The 27,931-nt window shown below is 43.1% G+C and overlaps 1 pseudogene across 1 annotated transcript in view; it reads right to left on the bottom strand.

The window, feature by feature from the left end:
• LOC311138859 (voltage-dependent L-type calcium channel subunit alpha-1D-like) overlaps window positions 1-27,931 on the bottom strand; it is a 123,523-nt pseudogene that overhangs the window by 72,919 nt on the left and 22,673 nt on the right. The window contains exon 3 of the transcript in view: window positions 373-512. The product of the transcript in view is annotated as a voltage-dependent L-type calcium channel subunit alpha-1D-like (transcript). The remainder of the gene's footprint in view (window positions 1-372; window positions 513-27,931) is intronic.

Genomic DNA, 27,931 nt, shown 5'->3' on the forward strand with positions numbered 1-27,931 from the left:
CCTAAACTGAAACACAAAAAAAGCCCTGGGCCTTTATTCATAAAGCACCTCAGTTTGAGTATAAGTACTGTTCAACGGTTCAGTTAGCCTGGAAACCCGACGTTGAATTTCATTCAATTCTATATAATAAGCGTCTGAGAATAAGTACTGCTCTAGGATCAGATTTGCCTTGTAAATTATAATGAATGGACAGGGGGGACCTGATCCTAGATCAGCACTCCTACTCTGAGACTATTTATGAAGGACTTCACAACACAATCAGAACTGAGGAAAACCTTATTATCTAAAATCTCTTTAGCTTTAGCCCATCAGATGAATTCCAGTTGGCAATGAATGAGCGGCTGGAGAGTAAGGAAACTTGGAGATATTTACCCAACAACGACGATGACAAAATCCAGCATGTTCCATCCGTTTCTCACATACGCGTTCTGGTGCGCCACTAAACCGTAGGCGATAATCTTCAGAAAGGTCTCGATAGTGAAAATGACAAGGAAGACATGTTCTACCGTTTCCTGCACAGAGAGAGAGAGAGAGGGGAAGAGAAAACAATAGATTGCTATGGGCGTTGGGCAATACTAATGATTTATTATACAGTAGTGACCATTCATATTATTCATATCACAGTTTCGAGGCCCACAAAGAGAGGGTAACTTGGAGGCGCCGTGTTGAGTGAGTTGCTAGATAGGGAGCACAGGATAGGGAGTGCAGATGCTGGCAGGTGTGTCAGCATCAGAGTAGTGACTGAGTGAGTGTGTGTGTGTGAGTGTGTGTGTGTGAGTGTGTGTATGCGTACGTGTGTGTGTGTATACAGCACAGGAGGTTGGTGGCACCTTAATTGGGGAGAACGGGTGCGTGTTCATAACTGGAGCAGAATGGGTGGATTGGTATAAAATACATCAAACATGGTTTCCAGGTGTTTGATGCCATTCCATTTGCTCCGTTCCGGCCATTATTATGAGCCGTTCTCCCCTCAGCAGTCTCTTGTGGTATACAGTAAGCATGAGTGGGGCCACAGTGTGTGACAGGTCTTTCGCTGTTCTCAAAGCCATAATGAAATCGTGTGCTAGCTACCGTAGCTTGGTTTTGTCTGCTGCTACTTATCTACCCATATCATATCTATTGCTACCTGATACCTATTGTTATCTAAAGTCAGGGGTCCTGCTAGGTTCTGCCAGAGGCAGTGTTGGGAGAGTGAACGTTAGACAGTCACAGCCCTGACTCCATTTTTTTTTCTCTCTCTCTCTCTCTCTCTCAATTCAATTCAATTCAATTCGCTTTATTGGCATGACGTAACAATGTACATATTGCCAAAGCTTACTTTGGATATTTACAATATAAAAAATAAATAAAAATGAGAATCAAAAATTGTCAACGGGACAACAGTAACAACAATAACCAACGGTCAATATAACCATACATTCAACAATAACAATAATCATACAGTTGAGGACATGTGCAGGTTTATTGGTCTGTCAGACACTGTCCCTCAACTTATGGCAGGCAGCAATGTAGTGCGCTGCCAACCCACAGCTCTCTGCGTCCTCCCCCAACAGGATGGGTAGCCTATCCTCATCAGAGAGGTCTTTAAAACCTTGAATAAGGATTTCAAATTTGGGGAAATGACACTCTCTAATTGTTTTATATTTTTGACATTTTGTCAGGAAATGCAGCTCCGTCTCAGGTTCTGCTGTTGTGCAGTGGTTGCACAGCCTTTCCTCTACAGGGAGCCAGGTTTTCCTGTGTCTACCCTTCTCAATGGCAAGGCTGTGCTCACTGAGCCTGTACTTTGTCAAGGTTTTTCTAAGGTTTTGATCAGTAACCATGGTCAAATATTTAGCCATAGTGTACTGTCGATTTAGGGCCAGATAGCACTGCATTTTGCTTTGTGTTTGTGCTTGTGTTTCCCAATAAGCAATGTAGTTTTGTTTTGACTGTGTTGTAATTTGGTTTATTCTGATTGATTGGATGTTCTGGTCCTGAGGCTTCAGTGTGTTAGTAGAACAGGTTTGTGAACTCAGCCCCAGGACCAGCTGGATGAGGGGACTCTTTTCTTTGCTCAGCTCTTGGCATTGCAGGGCTTGGTAATGATATGAGAGGGGGTCACTGTATTTTAGATGTTTCCAAAACTTAATTGCTCTTTTTTGAGTTTTTATTATTAGTGGATATTGGCCTAATTCTGCCCTGCATGCATTGTTTGTAGTTTTCCTCTGGACACGTAGGAGAATCTTACAGAACTCTGCATGTAGGGTTTCAATGGGGTGTTTGTCCCATTTGATGAAATCTTGTTTTGCAAGTGGACCCCACACCTCGCTGCCATAAAGTGCAATTGGTTCAATGACATATTCAATTAGTTTTAGCCAAATTTTAATAGGTATTTCAATTTGAATTTGCTTTTTAATGGCGTAGAATGCCCTGCGTGCTTTCTCTCTCAGTTCATTCACTGCCTCATTAAGGTGTCCAGTTGAGCTTATTTTTAAACCTAAGTAATTGTAGTGTGTACAGTACTCTATATATTTTGTACCAATTGAGAACTTTGGTCTAATTCCCTGAGATCTGGATCTTCTCTGGAAAATCATTATTTTAGTCTTTTTGGGGTTTACTGCCAGGGCCCAGGTCTGGCAGTACTGCTCTAGCAGGTCCAGGCTCTGCTGTAGGCCAGGTGCTGTGGGTGACAGCAGGCATAGGTCATCTGCGAAGAGTAGGCATTTAACTTCTGAATTGTGGAGACTAACACCAGGGGCTGAGGATTTTTCTAGAATAGTGGCCAATTCGTTAATGTAAATATTGAAGAGTGCAGGGCTCAGATTGCAACCCTGACGAAGGCCCCGCCCCTGGTTAAAGAATTCTGTCCTTTTCTTACCAATTTTAATGCTGCACGTATTGCCAGTATACATTGATTTAATTATGTCATATGTTTTACCCCCTACACCACTTTCAATAACTTTGTAGAACAGTCCTGTATGCCAAATAGAATCAAATGCTTTTTGGAAGTCGATAAAGCAAGTGTATATTTTGGTATTATTTTGGTGGACATGTTTATCTATCAGGGTGTGTAAGGTGTAAATATGATCAGTTGTGCGATGTTTTGGTATAAATCCAATTTGGCTTTTACTCAAGACATTGTGCTTATTAAGGAAGTTTAGAACTCTTACATTGATGATACTACAGAAAACCTTCCCCAGGTTACTGTTCACACAAATGCCTCTGTAATTGTTAGGGTCAAATTTGTCTCCATTCTTAAAGATTGGGGTTATGAGTCCTTGATTCCAGATGTCAGGGAAATAACCTACACTCAGGATCAAATTAAACAATTTTAATATAGCCAATTGAAATTTTGCACTAATGAGTTTGAGCATTTCATTTAGGATGCCATCAGGTCCGCAGGCTTTTTTAAATTTGAGAGCCTGAAGTTTCTTATAGAGCTCCTGGTCAGTAATTGGGGAGTCCAATGGGTTTTGATTGTCCTTTATAGCTTTTTCTAATCCATTCAACTTCTCATGGATTTGGCGTTGTTCTGCGTTTGTGTCAATTTGAACGGTGTTGTAGAGTGTTTTGAAATGGGTTGTCCATATGTCACCATTTTGTATTGCTAATTCCTCTTGTTTAGATTTTTTTAGTTTTTTCCAATTTTGCCAAAAGTTGTTTGTGTTTATGGACTCCTCAATTAGTGTCAGCTGCTTGCTGTTGTACTGTGCTTTTTTGGTTCTGAGTGTACGTTTATAGAGTTTTAAAGTCTCACAGTAATGAAGGCGTAATTCACCATTATTTGAGTCTCTGTGCTTTTGGTTGGATAGTGTTCTAAGTTTTTTCCTTATAATTTTACAATCTGCATCAAACCAGTTGTCATCTGTGATTTTTTTAGTTTTGTTTTTTATCAATTTCAATTGTGCTTCTTTTGCCGTTTGCCTGAATATATAGTTGATGTTTCGTACTGCTAGATTGATGCCTTCTTTACTGTGAGTGAATGTGGTATCCAGAAAGTTATCTAAGAGTGTTTGGATATTTTGGTTCCAGGTTGCTTTCTGGTATTCTTCTGTGCTGTTTTGGGCCCATCTGTATGAATTTCTGATGTTGTACAGCTTACTGGGTTGTGAATGTGTGGTTGTTTCCAGGTCTGTTCTTTTGAGGAACAACGTAATTTGGCTGTGATCAGACAGAGGTGTTAGTGGCTTGACAGTGAATGAGCTGAGAGAGAAAGGGTCCATGTCTGTGATCATATAGTCTACTGTACTGTGGCCAAGAGGTGAGCAGTAGGTGAATCTCCCCAAAGAGTCCCCCCGTAACCTACCATTGACAAAGTACAGACCCAGGCTTCTACAGAGCTGCAAAAGATCCCTTCCGTTTTTGTTGACGGTGCTGTCACTGTTGTTTCTATGGGGGAGATTAAGATAGTTAGAAACAGTATGGTCTGTAATAAAGCTGTCCCCTCGTGTGCTCGTTAGATCAGGTAGTGTTCCTGTGCGCGCATTTGTGTCCCCACAGATGAGCACATTTCCCTGGGCCTGGAAATGGCACGTCTCTTCCTCGAGGGTGGGGAAGATCTCCTCTGAGTAATATGGGGATTCTGAGGGGGGGATATATATTGCGCAAAGGAACACATCTTTTCCTGTCAGTACAAGTTCTTTTTTTAGTTTTAACCAAATGTGGTATTTGCCAATTTTGAGGGGATCAATTAGATTTTGTAGTTCGGATTTGTACCAAATGATCAATCCTCCAGAGTCTCTGCCTCTATTGACAGAGCTGTGTTTCTGTGATGGCACAATGATCTCTCTGTAGCCTGTGGGACAGTGAGTGACAACGTCAGCCTTACACCATGTCTCCTGCAGAATGATGACGTCAACATCTTTCAGATTTTTGTTGAACTCCAGTGCTAAACTCTTCAGACCAAAGGTTGATGAGTTTAGACCCTGAATGTTCCACATGCTAACTGATAGTGATTTCATGTTGCAAAAAGAAGGAGTAGCAGTCAGAAACACAGTAACGATTAACTAATAAGTTGTTAAGAGCGAGATAAACAGGATATCAGCTAACATTTATTCTGTTATTCTGTTAAATATTCCTATTCATTGAACAAGTAAATTCTAGTACAATAGGTGTGTGTGTGTGTGTGTGTGTGGTGTGTGTGTGTATGCGTCCGTGTGTGTTTAGTGCAGTTTAGTGCAGATGTATTGGAGGAGCTGTTTAATCTCACTTAATCCTACAGGGTTCTCCTGTCCTCTGACGACCTCCGCGTAGCTGCGCTGGTCCTGCTGTTGGGCCCAGTGAGGTGGAGGGGGGCCAGGTCTGGGCTGTGGGACTTCCTCTCTGGTCTGGTAGGGGTGGTGGTCTGGTGCGGGATAATAGGCTGGGCCCGGTCTGGTCTGGCTAAGCCGATGGAAGTGGTGATGCTCTGGGGGTGGGTGGGGCCTGTGGGGTGCACTGGGTCTGGTGTGGCGTTGAAGGGGCCTGGGGCTCCTTGGTGGTGCAGTGGTCTGGTAGGGGTCTCTGGGTGCTCCTCTGTCCAGTACAGCATGGGGTGTTTGTCTACCAAGTGCTACGTCCTTTAGGGACTTGGCAAACATCCCTACTGTCTGCTTCCTCAGGTGGGAGTGGTCGTGTAGATGCTCTGGGGTGATTGTTGGGTGGTGAGCAATGTGTATGTTCGGGAGTAGGCCACACCCTCTGGTGATGTCAGCGTTGGCTTTCTGGATGGTACGGGGATGAAAGTCTTTGCGGGGCAGCAGAGTGGAGATGGTGATGTGGGAGTTGGGGAACCACTCAGAGGCCCTCTCTGCTACTCTGTTGACCAGGCTGCCTACTCTCTCCTGCTCCTCTCGCAGGTTGTTGGTGCCGGTGTGAATAATAATGTGGCCTGGTGTGCCAAAGTCAGGCTGGGACAGGATGTGGAGTGCATCTTGTGTTTTTGGGCACCATATTTTGCGCACCTTGTGTTGGGGGAAGAGTTTATCTTCTTGAATGAATTTCCCATTTGAGTCAATGAGGATGGCCACCTCAGTGGGTTTTACCAGATTGGTGCGTTTTCGGTCTGGGGCTGGAGTAGACAGGGCCTGTGTACATGGAGGGGTGTGTGGGGGTGTGTCAGGGGGGGCCAGAGAGCTTCTCTCTGTAGTAGTTGTCCCAATGTGGGCCTCTTTGTTGACTGGGGGTGTGGGTAAAGTGTTGTCGGTATGGGGGGGGATTGTGGGTGAAGGTGGGTCAGTGGGGTTGTTAGGGGTGGTGAGGGGCTGCAGCTTCTCTCTGGGAGTCTCTACAGTCTGTTCTCTCTGCTGTAGCACCCTCTTGATGACAGACAACTCCTTTGCCATCTCCTCCTTTACCTGCACTAGCTCTCTCCTCATGGTGGCCTTTACCTCCTCAAGCGCTGTGGTAAGGCTCTCTCTCAGCTCCTGGACAGAGTTCTTCAGCTGGGTCCTGCACTGGTTGATCTGGTCCTGTAGAAGCTCTGTGTCTGGGCTGGGGGTGGTGTAGCTGGGGGGCTGCTCCTTCAGCTCAGTAACCCATACCTCTAACAGAGCCAGCCTGTCTCTCAACAGGCTGATGGTAGTGTGGTCTTGGCTCTGGTGGTTGTAGGCAGGCAGGGGGGAGGATAGTCCTGCTGTTGGGGTGCCTGAGGTGAGGGGAGAGGTCAGGGTGCTGTCCTTGTCTTTTTTACTTTCTGCTATCTTCATTAGGGTGGGGAAGTCCTGCACAACAGAGCTGAGTGCAGCCTCACTGCCCTGGACCATGATAGTACCGTTCTGATACATGTTTACCGTCAGAAACCTGTTTTCCTGGTCCTTATCGCTGTCCTCAAAAATGTGGATTTGTCTTCCCTTGCAGATGCCTTTCTTCGTGGTGTAGCTGAAATGGCTAGTTACAGCTGTATGCCAGGCAGTAGTGTGGTCTGTGTAAAATAGCAGGTTTGTAACAGTCCCGTTTTGTGAGCAGTCAGCAAACAAAGTTTCTGGGTTTTCCCTCAGAATTCGGTGTTTAAAGTTGATTCTTCCCTTCTCTGATTTTATTTCTGCTGGGTATTCAAAAAACAACGGAGAAAGTCTCTCAGTCTCTGCCGTTACTATCGATGCTAGCGCTGCCTCAGTGGCCATGTTGCTATGGTTACCACCAGTAAACGGTTAGAGCTGGACGGTGAGCTAGCTGACAGATTTTAATTTGGCTAGCTACCACGATGAAGATTGGTCTTTTTACTCACTCTCTGTCAATCTTTTCCTCCTGTTTTGATCTTCAGTTGTACAATTAGATTACCTATACATTTTTTGCTAATTTAGTCGTGTCAATCTCGCTCTTAACAACCAAAAAGTTATAACAAGTCAGGAGCTGTTCTTCTGCATGACTTCTCTCTCTCTCTGTCTCTCTCTCTCTCTCTCTCTCTCTCTCTCTCTCTCTCTCTCTCTCTCTCTCTCTCTCTCTCTCTCTCTCTCTCTCTCTCTCTCTCTCTCTCTCTCTCTCTCTCTCTCTCTCTCTCTCTCTCTCTCTGTCTCTCTCTCTCTCTCTCTCTCTGTCTCTCTCTGTCTCTCTCTCTCTCTCAATATCCCGGTGCTGTGTAGACACCATACAGAGTATTCTGGGCTGCAGGGCTCGTTTTGCCAACAGTTTACTGCCGATTGAGTGAAGCACTTAGCCCAGTGAAAGAGACACGGGCCCCTTTGTTACCACTGTACAAGGTTGAGCGAGGCTTTCGGCCTACTACTACCATTCTATTGAGAGTGGCAGAGCTGGACAGAGAGAGATAGGCAGAGATAGAGAGATAGGGGCAGAGCTGGACAGAGAGAGATAGGCAGAGATAGAGAGATAGGGGCAGAGCGGGACAGAGAGATAGGCAGAGATAGAGAGATAGGGGCAGAGCGGGACAGAGAGAGATAGGCAGAGATAGAGAGATAGGGGCAGAGCGGGACAGAGAGAGATAGGCAGAGATAGAGAGATGGGGCAGAGCGGGACAGAGAGAGATAGGCAGAGATAGAGAGATAGGGGCAGAGCGGGACAGAGAGAGATAGGCAGAGATAGAGAGATAGGGGCAGAGCGTGTCAGAGAGAGATAGGCAGAGATAGAGAGATAGGGGCAGAGCGGGACAGAGAGAGATAGGCAGAGATAGAGAGATAGGGGCAGAGCGGGACAGAGAGAGATAGGCAGAGATAGAGAGATAGGGGCAGAGCGGGACAGAGAGAGATAGGCAGAGATAGAGAGATAGGGGCAGAGCGTGTCAGAGAGAGATAGGCAGAGATAGAGAGATAGGGGCAGAGCGGGACAGAGAGAGATAGGCAGAGATAGAGAGATAGGGGCAAAGCGGGACAGAGAGAGATAGGCAGAGATAGAGAGATAGGGGCAGAGCGGGACACAAACAGAGTACGGGACAGAGAGACAGAGAGAGAGAGAGACTTCTCATGTTGAGATTGGTCTACTACTATTGCGTTCATGCATTGTTATTCTCATTAATATTGTTGTTGTAGTTACTGTTAATGTTAATACCATTTCCACTACTACTATTATTATTGATGCCTTTATTGCTGTTGGTCCCATCATTTTTTGTTATATGTGTACTTTGACAATGTAAGTAATTTAACTTGCAATGTCAATAAAGTCTACTGAATTGAATTGAGAGAGAGAGAAGGGGGGGGGCAAATCAGCAAGGGAGAGATAGAGAGAAAGAGCGAGAAAGAGGGGCAGACAGGGACAGAGGTAGAGACGAAGAAATAAAAGTATAGAAACAGAGATAGAGATGGAGACACAGAGTAACTGACAAAACAGTCAAAGAAATGAAAGAATCAGGCTAGAACAATCAAATGAATTGCCATATGCTACGATAAAAAGAGAGCGTGAGAGAGAGTGTAAGGGTGAAAGAGGGACAGAGAGGAAGAGAGAGAGAGGAAGAGAGCGTGAGAGAGAGACTGTAAGGGTGAAAGAGGGACAGAGAGGAAGAGAGAGAGAGGAAGAGAGCGTGAGAGAGAGACTGTAAGGTGAAAGAGGGACAGAGAGGAAGAGAGAGAGAGGAAGAGAGCGTGAGAGAGAGACTGTAAGGGTGAAAGAGGACAGAGAGAGAGAGAGAGAGAGAGAGCGTGAGAGAGAGACTGTAAGGGTGAAAGAGGGACAGAGAGGAAGAGAGAGAGAGAGAGAGAGGACTCAATGAGCATAGCCTTGCTATTGAAAAAGGCTGCCGTAGGCAGACCTGGCTCTCAAGAGAAGACAGGCTATGTGCACACTGCCCACAAAATGAGGTGGAAACTGACCTCCTGCCAAAAATGTATGACCATATTAGAGACACATATTTCCCTCAGATTACAGAGATCCACAAAGAATTCAAAAACAAACCCAATTTTGATAAACTCCCTTATCTACTGGGTGAAAAACCACAGTGTGCCATCACAGCAGCAAGATTTGTGACCTGTTGCCACAAGAAAAGGGCAACCAGTGAAAAACAAACACCATTGTAAATACAACCCATATTTATGTTTATTTATTTTCCCATTTGTACTTTAACAATTTGCACATTGTTACAACACTTTATATAGACATAATATGACATTTGAAATGTTTTTATTCTTTTGGAACTTCTGAGTGTAATGTTTACTGTTAATATTTATTGTTTATTTCACTTTTGTTTACTATCTACTTCACTTGCTTTGGCAATGTTAACATACGTTTCCCATGCCAATAAAGCCCTTATATTGAATTGAAATTGAATTGAGAGAGAGAGAGAGAGAGAGAGAGAGAGAGAGAGAGAGAGAGAGAGAGAGAGAGAGAGAGAGAGAGAGAGAGAGAGAGAGAGAGAGAGAGAGAGAGAGAGAGAGAGAGAGAGAGAGAGAGAGAGAGAGAGAGAGAGAGAGAGAGAGAGAGAGAGAGAGAGAGAGAGAGAGAGAGAGAGAGAGAGAGAGAGAGAGAGAGAGAGAGGAAAGCGAGGACTGTGGGGCAGGCCATAAATATCTCTGACTAATGGCAGAGGTTATTTGTGCTGTAAAGAGACATACAGTATGCACTCCCCTCATACATACAAAACACAAGAACTAACAGAACATTATTAACAGCTCCCACAGCCACTAAGACACCCACCCCCCCACACACACACAAGCATGCCGTACGCACGCACATACACGCACAGCAAGCATGCACGCATACACGAGTGGCGCAGTGATCTAAGGCACTGCATTGCAGTGCTAGCTGTGCCACTAGAGATCCTGGTTCGAATCCAGGCTCTGTCAAGCCGGCCGTGACCGGGAGACCCATGGGGCGGTGCACAATTGGCCCAGCGTCGTCCAGGGTAGGGGAGGGAATGGCCGGCAGGGATGTAGCTCAGTTGGTAGAGCATGGCGTTTGCAACGCCAGGGTTGTGGGTTCGATTCCCATGGGGGGCCAGTATGAAAAAAATAATAAAAAAAATAATAATGATAAAAAAGATAATGTATGCACATTACTAACTGTAAGTGGCTCTGGATAAGAGCGTCTGCTAAATGACTCAAATGTAACTTTAACTGCCATAAATGTTATTCATGTCATTATTAATGTTATTCATGTCATTATTAATAGGTTTTACATAATATCATTATTATTTGTATAAGTATTCTTGTTTCTAAGTGGACCCATTTCCCTCTCAGTTGTGTGCAGCCAGCGAGGTATGTTCATTATGTTAATTATTTGTCGCGCATATTTACGTGCAAGGTTTCTGTAACGTGAACGCCAACTTGTTTTTTGTGCATGTGTTGAAATGTATTTAAACAGTTCGACGGTGGATTGATGACGGTGGAGAATTTAGTAGAAGAATAAATCCATCAGTAACCAGAACAGCGGCGTCGTGTATTTCCTGGAGGGAGTGAGAGTCGAACTCGAGTCTGCGTGATCGTTTCCTGACCTGCTCTGCAAGACAGCTCGTCAAGACGGACTCACAGATAAGCCACTGTTCAGTGTTAAAGGACTCACACAAGTTCATCCGTTTTTTTTTTCTTCATGAAGACGTCCGTAAGTCAGACACTTAAGTTTGTGTTCTGAAAAGGTGACACAAGGATTGGAAAATATAAAGGACTTCAAAGGGCTGTGTGTAGCCAAGTAACATAACAGTGTGTAACAAGATATTAAGAGACATTAATGTAAGTGATTTAGCGATATTGATAATTCTTTATTTCATTGACTATAAGTCATTGATTTACTTAAGAAGAGGATTTATGTTTGTGCATTTAAGAAAGCTGTTATTTTGAGTGATTCTGCAACATTTCAAAATCTTTATAATGCCTGCCTTTATTCTGAAGGGTTAATTTCAAAGACAATAACTTAACTTGGCATATTCTATTCTCTTGAGTATTTCTTTTTGTAAAATGTTTGTTGTAAACTCTACTGTTTATTTAAGACAACTGTCTTGTGTACAGGTTACTTTCAAATAAGTTAATATGTCACATAGAAGTAAAGAGAGTCAGTGTAAAGGATCACTCGTAGAGCCAGTAGAAGAGACAGAGCAGACAGATGAGTCTAGCGTTGTACAAGAAGCAGTACAGTCTGAAGAGCCTCGACGAAGTGGAAGAGCCCGTACATTAACGGAAAAGGGAAAAGAATTTCAGAAAGAAAAAACAAAAGAACTACTAATTCGCTTTGACAGCATTTATGAACGCTGGAAAGTTTTAACTAAGGTGGCTAAGAAATCAGTTACAAAACAAGATCCAAGTAACATCCTACACGAACACAGCAGCACTATTCAAAGAGAGTTATCTGAACTGAATAATGTTTATGAAGAATATCGCAGGATTGACAGCCCAGCTCACGAGATGCGCCGCAAGCTGGATAAATGTATATCAGTCACCAAGATTGTTGTACACAACGCGCAATCTCAAATTCAAGGAACAAAGGAGGAACTGATTTGGCCGGATGCAAGCTCCGTATTCGCATCTACGATTTCCAGTGTGTCATCTCCAGACTTTAAGTCTTCTAAGGCCACTTCCATTCGCTCTAATGTATCCTCAGTTAAACGACAAGAAGCCGCTGCTGAGTATGCAGCCACAAAGGCTGTGTTGAAGATTATGGCTGAGCAAGAGTGCCACCAAGAGAAACTCCAAAGACTTGAAGTTGAGGACAAGAAGATAGTTGCAGAGCAAGAAGTAGCTGCAGTAACTCGTCGTCTTCAAGGCGAAAGAGAAGAGACTGAACGTAAGATAGAAAAGGAGAGACAAGAAGCTTTGCTCTTAAAGAAACAGCAAGAAGAGAATGCTGCAAGGAAAAGATCTGTAGAAGACTTAAAAAGAGAGCTTGGAAGTTTAGAGGAGATAAAAAGACTGAACGCGGCCAGAGCAAGGCTTCAAGTCTATGACGAAAATGAGTTGTATCCAGACCAAAGGCTTACTCCACATAAGTCTGAGCTGCCTACATTTGAGCAACCAATTGATCAGGTGAATCCTGTGTATCAGCACCCACAACCACTAAGGGATGTGGCTCCAAGAAGTGTGCTTCAAAACGACACAAGAGAGCTTGTGAATGTCCTGGCTGAGGCTATATCAGCAAATAGGCTTCCCATTCCAGAGCCTACAATTTTTAGTGGGGATCCACTCAAGTTTAACCATTGGAAGTCTTCCTTTCAGACACTGATTGAGAGAAAAAATATTCCAGCTGCAGAGAAAATCTTCTTCCTTCAGAAATATGTGGGAGGAGCAGCTAAAGAAGCAGTAGAAGGTTATTTTCTGATCGATTCAGAAGATTCATATCATGCAGCATGGGACCTGCTCAAGGAACGTTATGGTGAGCCGTTTGTGATTGCCAAGGCCTTCCGAGACAAATTACATGCTTGGCCAAAACTAGCTCCTAAGGAGAGTGCAGACTTAAGAAAATTTGTAGACTTTCTACGTAGTTGTGATTCGCTATTGCTCACAATGAGAGTCTAAAGGTTCTTAATGATGATATTGAGAATCAAAAACTAGCTGCCAAACTACCCGACTGGTTAAGTAGCAGATGGAACCGAAGGGCCACACAATACCAACTGGAACACAGAAGGTTCCCAAGCTTTAACTATTTTGTGACATTCCTGTCGATGGAAGCTAGTATTGCGTGCAACCCTATAACATCCTACAACGCATTACGACAAAGTGAACCTGATAAAGCAAAGATCAAGAACCAAACTGTAGGTGCCAAGATCTTCACAACTAACATCAGTGAGAGAAACATAGTCACATGTGTGTTATGTAAGAAATTAGGACACAGTTTACACAAGTGCTTCAAATTCATTGAAAGGACAGTCGCCGAACGAGTCAAGTTCATTCAGAATGAAAGACTGTGCTTCGGATGTTTAAGTCCTGGCCATCAATCCAAGAGCTGCAGTAGCCAGATGGTCTGTGACACCTGCTCAAAACGTCATCCCACATGCCTACACGAAGATCGCTCAAAACAAGAACCAAAAGGGGAAACATCTAAAGACATAAGTTATGGCAAGGAAAGAAAGCTACTGTCAACACAAGAGGTTATCAAGGAAACCACATCCAACAGAGTTGTGCAAGATGGCAATACTACACAGACTTCAGCGATAGTACCTGTCTATGTGTCAACGCAAAGTGATTCAAGTAAGGAAGTTCTTGTCTATGCTCTGCTAGATTCACAAAGTGATTCTTCCTTCATTCTTGAGGAAGTAGCAAACATTCTAGATACGAACACGGAACAAGTGAAGCTGAAACTATCTACAATGTCGTCAAAAAGGACAATTGTACCCTGTAAAAGACTCAAATACCTACAAATAAGAGGTCTATTCTCCTCTAAGAAGATCACAGTGCCAACAACGTACACTCGTGAATTTATCCCTGCCAATCGGACACACATTCCAACTTCAGAGACCGCTAAAGCATGGCCTCATTTGGAGCATCTTGCAGAACACATTGCACCGCCAAAGGAATGTGAAATTGGTCTGCTAATCGGATACAATTGCCCACAAGCGCTAATGCCCAGAGAAGTCGTATGTGGAGAAGAAAACGAACCCTTTGCTCAGAGAACTGATCTAGGTTGGAGCATAGTAAGTTATGGTGACCCACAAGAGCACTACAGTGATGCAATTGGAGTAAGTCACCGCATCATTGTAAGGAAAGTGACACCTGAACCCAAACCAACAATCAAGCTCAAAGGTGAAGTTCACTATGTTTGCAAGACTCAGATCAAGGAAATGATCAGTCCAAATGATGTAATTAAGGTACTAGAATCTGATTTCAGTGAAAGAGTTGAAGAAGATGCAACCGTCTCTCAGGAAGATCTCCACTTCTTGACTAAGCTGAGAGATGAAATCAAACACAAACAAGATGGTCATTATGAAATGCCCTTACCTTTCAAACAAGACAGACCAAATCTACCCAATAATAAGTCATGTTCTGTTCAGCGTCTAAGAGGCTTGGAACGAAGGCTCAAGAGAGACCAGAAATACTGCTCAGACTACATGAACTTCATGAAAGATATCATTGCTCGTGGTGATGCTGAGAAGGTTCCCGAAAAGGAACTCAACAATCATCCAGCCTGGTATATTCCCCACCACAGGGTATACCACCCTCAAAAGCCTGGGAAGATACGCGTCGTCTTCGATTGCTCAGCAAGATTCCAAGACACGTCATTGAATGACCACCTTCTTACTGGGCCAGAGCTCACAAATACCTTGGTGGGAGTTCTCTGCAGGTTTCGCAAGGGCCCAATTGCTATTATGTGTGATGTGGAGCGAATGTTCCATCAGTTCCATGTAAGACCGGAAGACCAAGACTACCTGAGGTTCTTATGGTGGGAGAATGGTGACCTGATGTCTCCGCCATCAACTTTCCGGATGAAAGTCCATCTGTTTGGGGCAGCCTCCTTACCCGGCTGTGCCAATTTTGGTCTCAAACATCTAGCCGCTAAAGGGCAGGATCAATTTAACCAAAACGCTGTTAAATTCATCCAAAGGAATTTTTATGTTGACGATGGACTGGTGAGTGTAACGTCTGATGCTGAGGCAATTCAACTCATCAAGGAAGCAAGAGGTCTTTGCAGCACAGGCAAGCTAAGACTACATAAGTTCGTCTCCAACAGCAAGCATGTATTGAAATCAATACCAAAGGAAGAGTGCGCTGAAAGTGTCAAAAACCTTGATATGGCTTTGGGAGAGCCACTCATGGAAAGAGCTCTCGGAGTGCAATGGTGCGTGTCCTCTGATGACTTTCAGCTCAGAGTTACAGTCAAGGAACACCCGTTGACCAGAAGAGGAGTGCTATCAACAGTAGCTTCCATCTACGACCCATTGGGGTTCGTAGCCCCATTCATTCTCCTAGGAAAGCAGATATTGCAACAACTGTGTCGAGACAAGGCCGGTTGGGATGAACCACTCCCAGAGGAGCTCAAGACACAGTGGGAATCTTGGCTACAAGATCTACAAAACATGTCTAATGTAAGGATCAGAAGGTGCTATATTCCAGCAAACTTCATAGATGTCAAACAGTACGAGCTTCACCACTTCTCAGATGCCAGCGTCACAGGCTATGGGGAGTGTACTTATCTCAGAACAATCAACACCAATGGGGATGTCCATTGTTCGTTAGTCATGGGGAAAGCACGTGTTGCCCCCACCAAAGTGACCACAATACCACGCCTTGAGTTATCTGCAGCAGTGGTAGCAGCAAGGACAAGTGTTGTGCTCAGAAAGGAGCTCGAAATAGATGGTCTTCAAGAACATTTTTGGACAGACTCAAAGGTTGTCCTTGGATATATAAACAATGATGCAAGACGATTCCATGTCTTTGTGGCTAACAGAATCCAAAGAATCAAGTCCACTACAGATTCAAAGCAATGGCGATTTGTACGTTCTGAAGATAATCCTGCGGATCATGCTTCAAGAGGCCTAAAGGCAGATCAGCTTGTAGCTTCAACTTGGTTTAATGGGCCAGATTTTCTGTGGAAAAGAGAGCTGCCCATAGAAGACGTCAAAGTAAGTGAGGTCATTGACAATGATCCAGAACTTCGAAAGGCCCAAGTGCTCAACACAAAAGCAAAAGAGGACAGGACATTGTTAGACCGCCTGACAAGGTTTTCTGACTGGAAAAGAGCAGTCAAAGCTATTGCTCGTCTTAAGCGCCATGCTAAGCAAATCAAGGGTCTCAAACTTAAAACAAATGAAGCCACAAGTGTTGAGGAAAGACAGGAAGCAGAGCTTTTCATCATCAAATTGGTTCAAACTGAAGTATTCAGCACTGAAATCAAAGGTATAAAGCAATGCAAGGAAGTAAAACCCAAAGACAAAACAAACAAGCTACACAAACTAAGTCCCTTTGTCGATGAGTACGGTGTGCTCAGGGTTGGAGGACGTTTGACAAGATCTGCCCTTCATCCACATGTAAAGCATCCTGCCATTGTACCTAAGGCAAGTCATGTGTCTTCTTTACTCATCAAGCACTACCATGAAAAGGTGCATGATCAAGGAAGAGGAATAACTGTCAATGAATTGCGATCCAATGGTATATGGGTTACAGGTTGCAGCAGCGCAGTTGCCTCGCACATCTACAAATGCACAACATGCAGAAAGTATAGAAGGAACACACAGGAACCAAAGATGGCAGACTTGCCAGACGAGAGACTGGAAATGACCCCTCCATTCACATATTGTGGTATAGATTGCTTCGGACCATTCTATGTGAAAGAAGCGAGAAAGGAACTGAAAAGATATGGTCTTCTTTTCACTTGTATGTGTTCTAGAGCCATACATATTGAAATGCTTGATGATCTCACTACATATGCTTTCATCAATGCACTGCGTGCATTCATTGCAATACGTGGAAATGTAAGACAGTTGAGATGTGATCAAGGCACCAACTTTGTTGGCGCTAAAGGAGAGTTCATGAATGCAATGAAGGACCTGGATCATGAACAGGTAAAGGAACATGGATGTGAGTTTGTTATGAACTTCCCAGCATCAAGTCACATGGGAGGTGTATGGGAGAGACAAATTAGGACCATCAGAAGCGTTCTAACAGCGATCCTTGACCAATCTGCTAAAAGACTTGACAGTGCATCACTTAGAACCTTCCTGTATGAAGTGATGGCTATCGTAAATAGCAGACCTCTGACAACAGAGCACTTAAATGATACAACAAGTCTTGAACCTCTCACTCCCAACCATATCCTCATGATGAAGTCAAAGATAACAACTCCCCCTCCTGGTCAGTTTGTGAGTCAGGATCTCTACCTCCGCAAGAGATGGCGACAGGTACAGTTCTTGGCAAACAAATTCTGGACACGGTGGAAGAAGGAGTACCTCCCTAATCTTCAGCAAAGACAAATATGGCAAAAGGATAAGAGAAATACGAAGGTTAATGACATTGTCATCCTACAAGAGGACTGCTCTCCACGAAATCAATGGAGATTAGCAAGAGTAGCACAGGTGTACCCTAGCACTGATGGAAGAGTCAGAAAGGTAAAACTGTTAATTAGTGACTCAACCTTAGATAACCAGGGAAAACGCACTACAAAGCCAGTCTATCTTGACAGGCCTGTATACAAGACAGTTTTACTGCTTGAAGCAGAATGAATGTTATGGTTATTTTGTGAGGTGAAATCCCAAAGGATGTGATTTGGTGGGAGTTTAACTGCCATAAATGTTATTCATGTCATTATTAATGTTATTCATGTCATTATTAATAGGTTTTACATAATATCATTATTATTTGTACAACTTGTATTTTGAATATTGATTTTGCTTGTATTTATGTGATAGGAACTATCTGTACATTCTATGTTGTGTTGGGACGCTTTTAGTGGTGACAAGTCCCAGACATCGCGGTAAAGTAGCGGCGGTAAAGTTTAGTACTCTGAAAGATAAGTTAAATTAACAACGTGTTTATTTACAAGTATTCTTGTTTCTAAGTGGACCCATTTCCCTCTCAGTTGTGTGCAGCCAGCGAGGTATGTTCATTATGTTAATTATTTGTCGCGCATATTTACGTGCAAGGTTTCTGTAACGTGAACGCCAACTTGTTTTTTGTGCATGTGTTGAAATGTATTTAAACAGTTCGACGGTGGATTGATGACGGTGGAGAATTTAGTAGAAGAATAAATCCATCAGTAACCAGAACAGCGGCGTCGTGTATTTCCTGGAGGGAGTGAGAGTAACACACACACACAGATACACGGTCCTGTCAATACAGTTAAACACTTCCACACACGTCCCTCACCCAGCCTGTGTTGCCCTGTTTCTAGCCTGCCACAGGGGGAATGTGCAGAGGTGTTGGGTTAAATGCGGAAGACACATTTCGGTTGAATGCCTTCAGTTGTACAAATGACTAGGAATCCCCTTTCCCCTCTCTCATGTCTGAAGGCAATAACACAGTCCATGAGACTCAGAGAGAAAGAGAGCTCACCATATAATCAAGGGGGATGCTAACCCAACCCACTGAACCATTTCCAGACAGGCATACATAACATCACTGGCCATATGAACTATAGAGAAGACACAAAATGGTTGAAGTTCCCAGTCTATGAACACTGCAGACACAGCTAGTAGAACCACTTACTAGGCTGCTTAAATGACTCATCTCATCATGCAGAAGTCATGGGTCCTATTCATTAGGGCAAATCGTAGCGAAACGTTTTTGCAACGGAAAATGAAAATGAGCATTTCTTATTGGACAAGTTCAGGTAGGTCCCTCCCCGGTTAGGCTGGTTTGCTTATGTTTGGTTCTTAGTGAATATGTCCATTAACTAAATTAAGCAGTGTTTTGTATTGGAGTGCGCTGATAGGGAATGCCAGTAGGGGATTGACGGCGGGATATAGTCAATATAGTGTGACATTGCAATGTTGAGAAAGCTTTAGGTTAGAGTCGATCGACTAGCATGTTAAGCCTTTATTACATTACATTTTAATTGTATTTATCCTTTATTTAATACAGGTGATCTCATTTGGATTAAATCTCTAGACTGTAAAACTATTTTACTAGCAATCATATTACATTACTGTTATCAATAAGTGCCATTGGCTTAAATATTGTACATTTATATTGTATTGTATAACAAAATTATTGCGTAACAATCCATGGCTCCAGTACAGTTGATCACATGACCACCTGAGAGCGGTAAGTAAGTACACCAGAGACAGAAGAGGAAGCGAGACACCTCACTCGCTGTTTTTTTCTGGTTCAAAGAAAGTCAATGAACTAAGTAGACCAGACCCAGCTGCTATTGCATTGGTGTCTATGGGAGAAACACCCCGTTAAGCAGACCGGAACTGGTAAATGGCCCGAGTGAACTCTTCATTTATCCACCATCTTTGAGTACAAGAAGAGAATGTATCACACGATCACCTGAGAGTGGTGAGTAAGTACACTAGGAGCATGCATGGTACTGCGGCGGGCCAGAGACACATGAAGACTCACACTTGGTGACATCATGCCTGTTTAATATCACTGTATGACCGGGATGACTCTATCTCTGCAAAGAAAACAAAACAATAAACATCCAGCTACATACTCTATACACTACTACTGCATTCAATTGACACTCAACCCTTAAAGCCACAAATCATGTCTATAGCAGAGAAGGGATAGAACTAGCTCTGGTTCAAGGCGTTACGTGCAGCTTGCGAACACTGTAGGAAGGCTCAGCGTCAGCAAGCCACAAGTAACGCCCTGGACAAGAGCTAGGATAGAACATAAAACATAATATTCACATCCATTGGTTTAGTGCAGTTGCTGGATATCAAACTATATGGTTCCCAGCAAAAAAGTTTCGTCACCAAGCTTAGGACCCTGGGACTGAACACCTCCCTCTGCAACTGGATCCTGGACTTCCTGATGGGCCGAGCCCAGGTGGTGAGGGTAGGCAACAACACAACCCCCACGCTGACCGGTGCACCAAGTCTGACATCAACAGGGTCCTGAACAGCTTCTATCCCTAAGCCATAAGGCTGCTAAATAGCAAACTAATAGCTAACAAAATGTATATATTTTTTGTTTTGTATTTTTTGCACTGTCTCTATGCACACTCACAGGGCCCTACTCACGCACACTGATACTCCAACACACACACAAACACTCACTCCATCATTTGCTCACACACATATAATATGCACATACATTTATACTGACTCTACAAACATGCACACCCACTCACATACAATCATCATATACGCTGCTGCTACTCGGTTTATCAAATATCCTGATGCCTAGTCACCTTACCCCTATACATATCTACCTCTATCACTGTACATAGTAAATATGGTATTGGAACTGACCCTGTATATAAACTGCATTCAGAAAGTATTCAGACCCCTTGACTTTTTTGACTTTTTACACATTTTGTTACGTTATAGCCTTATTCTAAAATGGATTAAATAACAAAAATGTCCTCATCAATCTACACACAATACCCCATAATGACAAATCTAAAACAGGTTCAGACATTTTTGCTAATTTATTAAAAATGAAAACAGAAATGCCTTATTAAGTATTCAGACACTTTGCTATGAGACTCGAAATTGAGCTCAGGTGCATCCTTGAGATGTTTCTACAACTTGATAGGAGTCCATCTGTGGTAAATTCAATTGATTGGACATGATTTGGAAAGGCACACACCTGTCTATATAAGGTCCCACAATTGACAGTGCATGTCAGAGCAAAAACCAAGCCATGAGGTCGAAGGAAGTGTCCGTAGAGCTCCGAGACAGGATTGTGTCGAGGCACAGATCTGGGGAAGGGTACCAAAAAGTTTCTGCAGCATTGAAGGTCCCCAAGAACACAGTGGAACCACCAAGACTCTTCCTAAAGCTGGCCGCCCGGCCAAACTGAGCAATCGGGGGAGAAGGGCATTGTTCAGGGAGGTGACCAAGAACCCGATGTTCACTCTGACAGAGTTCCAGAGTTCCTCTGTGCAGATGGGAGAACCTTCCAGAAGGACAACCATCTCTGCAGCACTCCACCAATCAGGCCTTTATGGTAGAGTGGCCAGACGGAAGCCACTCCTCAGTAAAAGGCACGACAGCCTGCTTGGAGTTTGCCAAAAGGCACCTAATGAAAAGGTCCAATGAAACCAAGATTGAACTCTTTGGCCTGAATGCCAAGCATCACGTCTGGAGGAAACCTGGCACCATCCCTACGGTGAAGCATGGTGGTGTCAGCATCATGCTGTGGGGATGTTCTTCAGCGGCAGGGACTGGAAGAATAGTCAGGATTGAGGGAAAGATGAACAGAGCAAAGTACAGAGAGACCCTTGATGAAAACCTGCTCCAGAGCACTCAGGACCTCAGACTGGGGTGAAGGTTCAGGACAACGACCCTAAGCACACAGCCAAGACAACGCAGGATTGGCTTCAGGACATGTCTCTGAATGTCCTTGAGTAGCCAAGCCAGAGCCCAGACTTGAACTCGATCGAACATCTCTGGAGAGACCTGAAAATAGTTGTGCAGCGATGCTCCCCATCCAACCTGACAGAGCTTGAGAGGATCTGGAGAGAATAATTGGAGAAAGTCCCCAAATACAGGTGTGCCAAACTTGTAGCGTCATTCCCAAGAAGACTCTAGGTTATAATCGCTGCCAAAGGTGCTTCAACAAAGTACTGAGTAAAAGGTCTGAATACGTATGTAATGTAATTTATTTGTAATTTATTTTTTATAAATTAGCAAACATTTCTAAAAACCAGTTTTTGCTTTGTCATTATGGGGTATTGTGTGTAGATTGATGATGAAAAAAGGTTGTAACGTAACAAAATGTGGAAAAAGTCAAGTGGTCTGAATACTTTCCGAATGCACTGTAGCTTACTTACTTTCTCATGTTCTTCTTATTTTTATTTCTTGTGTGTTTTTGTTCTACCTTACGTTATTTTTAGTATTACATTGTTATTGATTACTGCATTGTTGGCTTTAGAGCTTGCAAGAAAGGAATGTCACTGTACTTGTGCACGTGACATTAAAACGTGAAACATAAGTGCATTATTATCGCAATTAACCAGTCAATATATTTATATGTAAACAAATCACACAAAATAACAACCCTTTTCGTCATTTGCAAATATAATCTGAAGTGTGTCACCATTGTAACCAATGAATATGATTTCACAGGTCTACAAGATGTATTGCAGCTCTGGTTTTGTAACAATGACGAAGCAGTCATCATGACTATCTTTCTCTCTCTCTCCCTCCCTCGACTCTTCTTCTCTCCCTCCACCGTTCTCTCTCCTCTCCCTCCCTCTCTCTCCTGTCCGTCTGTATGGATCAGTCACAGCAGTCTAGGCCAGCCAGGGGTTTGAGAGAAACCAGCACATAGCGCTTCCTCACAGCATCATCCGGTATGTGTGTGTGTGTGTGTGTGTGTGTGTGTGTGTGTACTTGTGTGTGCACGTGTGTGTCTGTTTTGTATAATTGTGCCATTTTGGACACAACACCAACAGATTTGACACACTTCTTTGCTAACAAAATAGCTAGGCCAATATATCTAATTAAAGACAAGCTCCGAACCTCTGGCAACTACTAAGTATTTTTTAACCTCTTAGATTTTCCCTTATAAATTGATTTTGAGCCTGTGTAACGTAGGATGTGAAATCTGAAACCACTTGAAGCTGGGATGTCCCTCATACCATTGAATTCGCTCTTCCAACTGTCCATCAACTCCTTGCTGAACCCTACGACACAGCCACTGACAAAGCACATGCCTGCAATCCTTACATCGTAGCGTAGCAGGAGAGAGTGGTTTCATCACTGTAGCATATTCAGCGATCGATTTATAGCCATTAACCTCAAATAATTAATAGATTTTAAAGACGGGCAAGATTAATATGAGATGAAAGGCAAGTTCCTAACGAGTTCAGGAAGCCACGATAGCGCTCTGTGAGCGATGGGGGCAGAAGTTTTGATCAAGAGAGACCTTTAGAAAATATACACATTTTCTCTAACACTAAACATACAAATATGTATTTTACAGTTATAAGGAAGGTGAAATCTTATAGTTAGCCATTTTATTATTTGATTGCACTATATTTAGAAAGCATATGAATCAGTTCAAACCTTATTCATACAGTTTTGTTGAATAGGAAATACATAATATAAAATATTTCATATTTTCATATTTGTATCATATTTGTACTATGTACTTGAGCTTGTGTCCTCAAAGGTGACTACACCTCAGCAATGTATTTTTAAAAATACCAGAAAGGTGAGATTTTAACCTTTCTTGGAGTATGCAGCATTACTAGTTATTGTTTATGGCCCTCTACGGATAAATAATTAATTTTGGGGATTACGTAGATTACCTTTTCGATTACATTTAGTTACATTTAACTGGTTTTTAAACCTCCTGCTTTGGGCACGATGTGTCAGTGTGTAGTTCATACATGCATAATCTGTGAGCAGAATTATTGTTTTACCTCAATTAGCCACGAAATCCCTAGCAACCTTTTACTGGAAGTTGTGCTCTGCTATTTTCAGTCCACTACATTTTCCCCCACGTGGGCCAGACTCCTAGCAATCGAGTTCAACCAATGAGCTTCAGCCCCTCGCCATTAGAGTGACCGCTAGCAAGATGCAGACACAGTACAGTAAGAGAGAGACCAATGACGTGGTGCACAAATTTGCACCTATGTGACGTAGTACGCAGTCTTCGGGGACCACTTTTGGCTCATGGGCCCTACTTTCAGAACTACTGGCTAAAAAGTATACAAAAGTAGCAGAGAATCTCTTTAATTGAGGAGTAACATTTTATGCTAAGCTTCAGCTCAACATCCACCGGAGAAACAGCAACTGCATTTGTACAAGAGCGTACAGTATGTGTAGTGTGTATGCACATGTTTGCGTGAGTGAAAGTGTATGTGTGTGTGTATGTGTGTGCAGATTATTTTGTGTGCATATGACCTTCGATCTCTGATCAAACCATTATGTCTACTGACAAAGAGAGAGACACATGGTCTTTGCATCTTCCCCTTCCCCCACTCAGAAAGAGAACTGTTTCTCAGTTTCTCTCTGAATACAATGTTTATTAATACACTGTAACCCTGCAACAGCATCATATCATTTTTATTTTGTGTACACGGTTGAATACATGTGTGTGCAGCAGTGAGGGGGCGGGCGAAGCTATGGAGTGGCTGTTGGTGTCATTCTCTGAAGGGAAACAACAACGCTATTACAAGCAGAGGTCATCTTTAACATGGACCAACACGTCCATGACGTCTATCTTCAACCAGCAGAAACATGAATGTAGCACCCATTAGTTCTCTAATGTATAGTCTTAGCCACATTAGCCACATGTTAGCCACATTGTTAGCTATTAGCCACATTGTTAGCTATTAGCCACATTGTTAGTTATTAGCCACATTAGCCAAATGATAGTTATTAGCAAAATCAGCCACATGATAGTTATTTGCCGCATGATAGTTATTAGCCACATAATAGTTATTAGCGACATTAGAAACATGATAGTTGTTAGCCACATTAGCCACATGTTAGTTATTAGCCATATTAGTCACATGCTAGCCACATTGTTAGTTATAAGCCACATTAGCCACATTAGCCAAATGTTAACTAGGGCTGGGAATTGCCAGGGACCTCACAATACAATATTATTACGATACTTAGGTGCCGATATGATATGTTTTGCGATTTTCCCTTTTCTCACGATTCTACATGTATTTGCGATTCGATACTGTGATTTTATTGCGATTCGATGTTCCAAACACATTGCTCACCATATACAGTCGGGAGAACAAGTATTTGATACACTGCCGATTTTGCCGATTTTCCTACTTACAAAGCATGTAGAGGTCTGTAATTTTTATCATAGGTACACTTCAACTGTGAGAGAAAATCCAGAAAATCACATTGTATGATTTTTAAGTAATTCATTTGCATTTTATTGCATGACATAAGTATTTGATCACCTACCAACCAGTAAGAATTCCGGCTCTCACAGACCTGTTAGTTTTTCTTTAAGAAGCCCTCCTGTTCTCCACTCATTACCTGTATAAACTGCACCTGTTTGAACTCGTTACCTGTATATAAGACACCTGTCCACACACTCAATCAAACAGACTCCAACCTCTCCACAATGGCCAAGACCGGAGAGCTGTGTAAGGACATCAGGGATAAAATTGTAGACCTGCACAAGGCTGGGATGGGCTACAGGACAATAGGCAAGCAGCTTGGTGAGAAGGCAACAACTGTTGGCGCAATTATTAGAAAATTGAAGAAGTTCAAGATGACGGTCAATCACCCTCGGTCTGGGGCTCCATGCAAGATCTCACCTTGTGGGGCATCAATGATCATGAGGAAGGTGAGGGATCAGCCCAGAACTACACGGCATGACCTGGTCAATGAACTGAAGAGAGCTGGGACCACAGTCTCAAAGAAAACCATTAGTAACACACTGGATTAAAATCCTGCAGCGCACGCAAGGTCCCCCTGCTCAAGCCAGCGCATGTCCAGGCCCGTCTGAAGTTTGCCAATGACCATCTGGATGATCCAGAGGAGGAATGGGAGAAGGTCATGTGGTCTGATGAGACAAAAATAGAGCTTTTTGGTCTAAACTCCACTCGCCGTGATTGGAGGAAGAAGAAGGATGAGTACAACCCCAAGAACACCATCCCAACCGTGAAGCATGGAGGTGGAAACATCATTCTTTGGGGATGCTTTTCTGCAAAGGGGACAGGATGACTGCACCGTATAGAGGGGAGGATGGATGGGGCCATGTATCTCGAAATCTTGGCCAACAACCTCCTTCCCTCAGTAAGAGCATTGAAGATGGGTCGTGTCTGGGTCTTCCAGCATGACAACGACCCGAAACACACAGCCAGGGCAACTAAGGAGTGGCTCCGTAAGAAGCATCTCAAGGTCCTGGCGTGGCCTAGCCAGTCTCCAGACCTGAACCCAATAGAAAATCTTTGGAGGGAGCTGAAAGTCCGTATTGCCCAGCGACAGCCCCGAAACCTGAAGGATCTGGAGAAGGTCTGTATGGAGGAGTGGGCCAAAATCCCTGCTGCAGTGTGTGCAAACCTGGTCAAGACCTACAGGAAACGTATGATCTCTGTAATTGCAAACAAAGGTTTCTGTACCAAATATTAAGTTCTGCTTTTCTGATGTATCAAATACTTATGTCATGCAATAAAATGCCAATTATTTACTTAAAAATCATACAATGTGATTTTCTAGATTTTTGTTGTATATTCCGTCTCTCACAGTTGAAGTGTACCTATGATAAAAATTACAGACCTCTACATGCTTTGTAAGTAGGAAAACCTGCAAAATCGGCAGTGTATCAAATACTTGTTCTCCCCACTGTATCTGTTGCAGAGGGACAAGAGAGAACCATGAGAAAACTTGTTTTGATGAGTCATGGGGAAAAAAAGTGCTGAAAACAAATTGGCTCCCTATTTAAAAAGAATACGGAGAACAAACTATGAAGGAAAAATACTGGAGTTTTGGTGCAGGTACAGCCAACTAGCACCAAAATTATATTGCGATATAGTCAAAACTATCCGATATATCGTCAAAAATAAAATGAACTTTTTTCCCCATCACTAATGTTAACCCAATCAGTTATACAGTGCCTTGCAAAAGTATTCATCCCCCTTGGAGTTTTTCCTATTTTGTTGCATTACAACCTGTAATTTAAATGGATTTTTATTTGGATGTCATATAAAGGATATACACAAAATAGTTCAAATTGGTTAAGTGGAATGAAAAAAATAACTTGTTTCATAAAATTCAAAAAAATAAATAACGGAAAAGTGGTGCGTGCATATGTATTCACCCCCTTTGCTATGAAGCCCCTAAATAAGATCTGTTGCAACCAATTACCTTCAGAAGTCACATAATTAGTTAAATAAAGTTAACTTGTGTGTCACATTATCTGTCACATGATCTCAGTATATATACACCTGTTCTGAAAGGCCCCAGAGTCTGCAACACCACTAAGCAAGTGGCACCACCAAGCAAGCGGCACCATGAAGACCAAGGAGCTCTCCAAGCAGGTCAGGGACAAAGTTGTGTAGAAGTACAGATAAGGGTTGGGTTATAAAAAAATATCAGACTTTGAACATCCCACGGAGCACCATTAAATCCATTATTAAAAAATTGAAAGAATATGTCACCACAACAAACCTGCCAAGAGAGGGCCGCCCACCAAAACTCACGGACCAGGCAAGGAGGGCAATAATCAGAGAGGCAACAAAGACACCAAAGATAACCCTGAAGGAGCTGCAAAGCTCCACAGCGGTGATTGGAGTATCTGTCCATAGGACCACTTTAAGCCGTACACTCCACAGAGCTGGGCTTTACGGAAGAGTGGCCAGAAAAAAGGCATTGATTAAAGAAAAAAATAAGCAAACACGTTTGGAATTCGCCAAAAGCCATGTGGGAGACTCCCCAAACATATGGAAGAAGGTACTCTGGTCAGATGAGACTAAAATTGAGCTTTTTGGTCATCAAGGAAAACGCTATGTCTGGCGCACACCCAACACCTCTCATCACCCCGAGAACACCATCCCCACAGTGAAGCATGGTGGTGGCAGCATCATGCTGTGGGGATGTTTTTCATCGGCAGGGACTGGGAAACTGGTCAGAATTGAAGGAATGATGGATGGCGCTAAATACAGGGATATTCTTGAGGGAAACCTGTTTCAGTCTTCCACCTTCCAGCAGGACAATGACCCTAAGCATACTGCTAAAGCAACACACGAGGGGTTTAAGGGGAAACAGTTAAATGTCTTGGAATGGCCTAGTCAAAGCCCAGACCTCAATCCAATTGAGAATCTGTGGTATGACTTAAAGATTGCTGTACACCAGCGGAACCCATCCAACTTGAAGGAGCTGGAGCAGTTTTGCCTTGAAGAATGGGCAAAAATCCCAGTGGCTAGATGTGCCAAGCTTACAGAAACATACCCCAAGAGACTTGCAGCTGTAATTGCTGCAAAAGGTGGCTCTACAAAGTATTGACTTTGGGGGGGGGGGGGGGTGAATAGTTATGCACGCTCAAGTTTTCTGTTTTTTTGTCTTATTTCTTGT

The sequence above is a fragment of the Coregonus lavaretus genome (assembly GCF_964263955.1).
Source record: "Coregonus lavaretus genome assembly, chromosome: 12".
NCBI classification, from domain to species: domain Eukaryota; kingdom Metazoa; phylum Chordata; class Actinopteri; order Salmoniformes; family Salmonidae; genus Coregonus; species Coregonus lavaretus.